The following is a 6,798-nucleotide window of genomic DNA, read 5'->3' as shown; positions in this document are numbered from 1 at the left end:
CTTCCGACCCTTTTAAAACAACTGCTACTAAAGTCATCCACTAAAACCTTCGTGTTTCGTTTAGGTGGATCTGTTGGGCGTAGTTTTCAATCGAGGGGCATAACCGAGTTTCAGGTAAGGGTTTTCCTACTACTGGACCCCGAGTCCAGGCTAAGACCGTAGTAATCCACAGGGGAGTACACGTTAGTGACTGTACTGAATATCTGTATGCGTGTTGACTGTTAAGTACTGATATTATATTGTGTCTGATGAAAATATTCTGTGACTGCTGTTTGTGGATTGAAATTATATGTTGATGGACCTTAAAGTTACGGTTTAGTATGTATTAAACACTAGGCTGGATGTGGTTCATGGAGTTTGGACGGGAAAGGACAGTGAGTCCGGTTTTGGTTGGTTAGTCGATGGGACCTAGGGTTTCCCTATTGGTGTACGAATCGGTAATACATATAGCAACTGAGGGTTGTAGATGTTTAAACCTATACTATCTGACTGACAAAGCCTATGGCGGGACTGTAATATGAATGCCGTTGAGATGTGACTGATGTAGACAGTTTGGTAAGGGCTGAGGGGTAACGGTTAGCTTCATCTATGGGGTAGTGTACCTTACGGATATGTGCATCCTTCGGGAGCACTAGACTGATATGTGCATCCTTCGGGAGCACTAGACTGATATGTGCATCCTTCGGGAGCACTAGACTGATATGTGCATCCTTCGGGAGCACTAGACTGATATGTGCATCCTTCGGGAGCACTAGACTGATATGTGCATCCTTCGGGGGCACTAGACTGATATGTGCATCCTTCGGGAGCACTAGACTGATATGTGCGTTCTACGGAACCACTAGGCTGTTATGTAGGGTACCCCCGAATAGGAAGTTAACTGTTGCTCCCTAACGGGCCCAGTAGTGGGTCCCTTACTGGGTATGTTTATACTCACCCTTTCCTTTCTTTAACTTTTCAGGTAGGGGTACAGCGAGGGGCAGACCGACGAGAGGCAGGAAGGATGCGTGAAGGCCATATGGACGCGTCTGATTTTCTTTCGCTTCCGCTATGTATTTTGTCAGAATATTTTGATTGTGATTTTTGGACTGGTGACTTGACATTTTATTTTGTGACTTTTTGAATTATTTAAAATAGGGCCCGAAACTGTCTCTTGTAAGGTTTATAATGTTTTAATGAATCGTATCTGGTCTGTTTTAAATTTTATTTTGAATGGTCGAGTTTTGGTATTTGGTAGTGACCTCAGCTTAGTCCGGAAAAGTTGGGTCGTTACAGAGATTCTACTACTAGACCCTCGAGCTTTAATTAAGGAGACCACATGTATGCATGGTTATGTACCGATGTTGGATAGATACCTAATTTGAGGTTACAGACAAAGACTGACATTGTATTTATGACTACTGGTTGACTTTGTGGCTAGAGCTGATAGTACGGTGATGTTATCACCTATGTTTTTCTTATATGATATGACATGACATGTTATGATATGATATGATATGATGATGATATGTTATGTGCATGCTATGGATAGGGTGTATGTTAGCTTTATCTATTAGAGTCGTACCCACATGGGTGTCCCTCGGGATCACCACCTTTTTATGACTGTGTAGTCCGACAGAATTATCGGTCCATAATGACATTGACAATGACATAGACATGATTTGAGTGATTCGACGGGATCACTCACAGCCCGATCGTCTTAGGTGTTCCTTTGGGTTCACCAAAGACCATCTTGTTCCTACGGGATCACAGATTGCACGTGTTTAAGAATGTGCCAGTTCAGGGGTACCACTCTTCAGGACTCTAATAGGAAGTTAACAGACACCTAGCGGGACTAGTAAGAGCAAAGGCAAGCTGGCAAATGACCATAAGTGACAATGGCGAGCCATAAGGAAACGTTTGCTTCCGCTTACGTCATGTGTCAGATTTCAGTGTTGATATTTCCTTTCATTCCATTTCTGTTTTACTTATTTCTTTGTTTTTCTCTTTAAAACTAGTAGGGCCCGAGATAGGATTTTGTTTTAATTTATTCCCATACGTTCTATTTATGAATTTATTAACAAATTGCAGTTTTGTTTTATTTTCTATTTAATATAAATAAATTTTATTTGTTTTCTTTTAAAGTAAAGTCCTCTACTTAGAGTGAGAGGTTGGGTCTTTACACCTACTATTATGTCCCTTACGATTATTACGATTACAATTAGAACATCTAGTTGAACTACTAAATTCCCCAACATATGGAATTCTTTGTTTTCTTGGTCTTCCAGCCTGCCGTTTAAAAACTGGAGGTAATATTTTCATGACAGAATCTACAACTCTTCAATCAAAATGAGATCCAACATGTTGAATACAACCATTGTATGTTGCTGATAGTGTTTCTATATAATAAAACTCAAATACATAAGAATAGGTATCTAAATTAAGCATTCGTAGAACAACAAGAGCATGTGTACAAGGAATTTCTTCAACATCCCATACTCGACAACTACAACATCCCACATTTAACTTTATAATAAACTATTGATTTCCATTGTTACTTGGTATTCAGTTGTACTTATTAGATCAACCTAATACATAACACAAATAAAGACAATTAATAACATAAGAAGAAATAGATTTCAATCTCTGTATACATCAGATATATATATATAGATATTAATCTATCAGTGCCTATCTGAGACAGGAACAGATAAATTGCTATCTTTATCTATGGGATAGACAAAGATAGCAATCTATCTCTAACTGTTCTAGATAAAAAATAAATAAATAAGAAAAAAACTTACCAATAATCTTCTCGACTTTTCATGTTCTAAACGTAGAATGTTGTCAGCCCAAGAAGTCAAATGACTCTTCATTGTAGAAGCAGCTTTACTTCATTCATAAAACCACTTTTGCAATACATCCCTAATTGAACGAAGCATCGTTGCCACAGGTAGTTCTCTAAGATCTTTAAACACAGAATTTACACTTTTCGCACAATTTGATGTCATCATTCTATACCTTCATCTACGTGAATATGCCCGAGACCACTTCTCAAAACCAACACTACTAAGATAATCTCTAACATTTGAACAAACAGACTCCATGCATCTTATATGGTACTCAAATTCTTCAATAGTGTAGGCATAAGCACAGTTAAAGAAATACTTATCAAGTAATGGATCCTTAAAATGAAGTTTCAAGTTACTTAAAAGATGTTTTGTGCACACACAATACTCAACATCAGGAAACACTCTTAAAACTCCTTTGGGGATGGTAAGATGCCTATTAGAAACAATGACTAAATTAGCTCGCTCTGAAATCTACTTCGTATCTTCTCAAAAAACCATGTCCATGATGCATCATTTTCAGAATCTACAATGGCAAAAGCAAGAGGGAAGATTTGATTGTTACCATCTTGTGATGAAGCTGTTAATCGGATGCCACCAAACTTACACTTCAAAAATGTCCTATCAACAGAAATAATAGGTCTACAATATTTCCACCCCTCAATTGATGCACCAAAATCCATAAAACAAAACTTGAAATGACCATTATCATCCATTTCTAAAGCAGTACATGTACCTATAATAATTAACAATACATTTCTATCAACACAAACAAAAAAGAACATAAAGAATATCAAAGATGTCAATATTGGTCTATCTAGATAGACTGTGATACTAGTCTATCCACATCTATCTACAAATCAATTAAAATATGATATAAAAACTTATCATACCTGGGTTAGATTCAACCAATTTATCAAAGAATCTTGGAATCAATGCATACAATTCAACTGTGTCACCGTGTAATATCTTTACCATATGTTCTTTTGCCCTCCAAGCTTTCTGGTAACTTGTATTAACTCCAAGGTTTGTACAAGCCTTATGCACAATCTCTTTAGGAATGGAACGATCAGTAGACATGAATCTAAAATCATCTATCAAACAATTGCCAATTACTGTTGAAGAAGCATGCATGTGAGAACTTTGGGCAGTACTCAATGAAAAATCATGGTCAGAAGTGTATTTTCGTAGCATCCACAAATCACTCTTCTTATAACGAGATGCCCTTACATACCATTTTCAGCCTTCTTGCAGACATCTAAATTCAAGAGACCTCAAATTTCATACTGTAGTCTGAAATTGAAAGTTGTTCTTCGCTGCTATTATGCAAAAACACTTTGAAAGCACTTCTTTACTTTCAAATAAACTTTTTTCCTTCAAATCAGAATAGTAAGAGATGTCTCTTATAACTTCATCATTTGAAACAGAAGAAGAAAAACCTATATTCAGTGACATATCAACATTCCCCTGTACACTACTAGATGAAGAAGACATTCCCAAACAATCAACACTTACATGCGCAACTAATGGATGTCTACTAGTTGCATCTTTAACAAAAGCTAAATACCAAGCAACATCATTGTCCTTCTTTATCGGCACCACAATTTGAACATTACTTTTACCAAAATCAAGTAAAACAGATAATTCTACTGATTCATCCAATTCAAGTTGTTCACATATCAAAGAAACCAAAGAATTAAAGTTGACTCGCATATCTACCGAAATTCCAGACACTGAGTAATTCTCATAAACATTGCAGCGATTCCATTGACCTCCATAATAAACAACAATAGTAATAAACATTGTAATCTGGAAAAAAGAAAATATAATTAAGTATTTAGATGTAATAAGATAATATTAAACAATCGTGCAAAGAAGTTAATAAACACTAAACGATCGTTTAACACCAATACGCGATCGTATACAATAAATTAAACAATCGTTTAAAGACACTGATCGTTTAAACCATCGTGCAAAGAAGTTAATAAATACTAAACGATCGTTTAACACCAACACATGATCGTTTGAAGATAGTGATCATTTAAACCATCGTGCAAATAAGTTAATAAATACTAAACGATCGTTTAACACAAATACACGATTGTATATAATAAATTAAACGATCGTTTATGTTTAAACCATCATATCCAATTTGATACACGATCATTTAAAGATACTGTTCGTTTAAACCATGGTACTGAAATTGATACACGATCGTTTTTAGACGCTCATCGTTTAAACAATCGTATTGAATTTGATACAAAATCATTTAAAGATGCGGATCATACAAAATATTGAAAATTTTCGTTTTCACAAAGATGAACGATCGTGTTCATATAACAAAACGATCGTCTGTATATTGTTAAACGATCGTGTCGATAGAGGTAAATGATCAAGTATTTCAATGAAAATTATCCTGAAAAACTTCAAACTATGGATCTTCATAATGATTTACACATTGTAGAGTGATTCTTAAAAGTTCAAAACAAAATAAAAAACCTTAAATTCTTACAAACAACAAAAAAACTCAAACGACATTCATACTTCACAACTAAATTCTTAAATCAAAGTAAACAGTAATCAAAACCTTCAATAATCTTCATAACCAAATACATGATGTCTTACAGTAATACTAACATATACTAAACGATCCATCTTCACGCCGAAATATATAATTCTAAACGAAATTTTATAGTCAACTAAATAGTTCAAAGAAAAACGATATTTAGAATACTCACCGAAACAAGAAAAACTAAGATGATATCAACAGAGCAGTATACACAATCTTAATTGTCCAAGATGGCAAGAAGAGAAACGATGTTATCGAAGATAATGAATATCGGAGCGAATGTTGCAGAAAATTACGAAAAATAACTCAGAATAGCTCAAATGATCCAAATGAAAGGTATAAAAGACGAGATGAATAACTTGAAAACGACGATCGTGAAAAAAATCAACAAGAAAAAAATCAGATTTGAAATATCGTTATAAAAGATTAAGGGCAAATAAGAGATTCTAAAAAAATAATTTGCCTTAATAAACTTGTTACACGGACAGTGAATAGTTTACAATTTTGTTACTTTCATGTAAATTTCCCTATAAATTTTGTTTTCTCTTATTCGGGAACTTTTTTTCATTTTAAATTGGAGAAAGAATGCATTTATTTTAACATTTTTTTTCAATTCTCAATTTGGAGATTGCATTTATCATTTTTTTTTTCTCATTTTTGAAATGTGGAGAGGAAACACACTGTTTTGTTAACATCTCTTTGTTTTTCTTATTTGATTTTTAATATTATCTAATTACCTTTGAGCATTTTTTCAAAAATAAAAGAATAATAAACTGCTTATATTTCATAAAAAAATACTATAAGACAAAATTTATTACATTTAATTTTTTTATAAAAGGTAAATATTTTGTAACATTATCTGTTTTCAATAATATTTATTTTAATATAACATATTCGATTATTTAATTGATATATATACCAAATATTCTAACTAGTAAACTTAGGTGTTTCTAACAGTAATATACAACACAACCGCAGTATTCCTTGAAACATATACAAAATTAAAAGTATATATTACAAAATACAAAATTAAAATGAAACACTAATGGACGTGACCTACAAAATTAAAATGAAACATGACCTTTGCTGGAGGGGAGATAATCACAATTATATATATATATTTGTATATGTGTATATACGTATATACGTATATATGTAGATGTGTATGTGTACATATGTAGATGTGTATGTGTATATATGTAGATGTGTATGTGTATGTGTCTGTATATACACGCACATTGTGTATTGAACTTAAGTCTAATTGTAAATAGCCACTAGTGGAAGAACAAAGTCTAATAAGCCTTCTTTAAAAAAAAAAAAAAAAAAAGGAAAAGTTCTAGACATTAGTGTAATATAACCTTTTTAAAGACCTTGTGTTGAAACCCCTTCAAATTTTCACTT

This window comes from Cucumis melo, chromosome 3 (assembly GCF_025177605.1).
Source record: "Cucumis melo cultivar AY chromosome 3, USDA_Cmelo_AY_1.0, whole genome shotgun sequence".
NCBI lineage: Eukaryota > Viridiplantae > Streptophyta > Magnoliopsida > Cucurbitales > Cucurbitaceae > Cucumis > Cucumis melo.
This window is presented reverse-complemented; position numbering follows the sequence as displayed.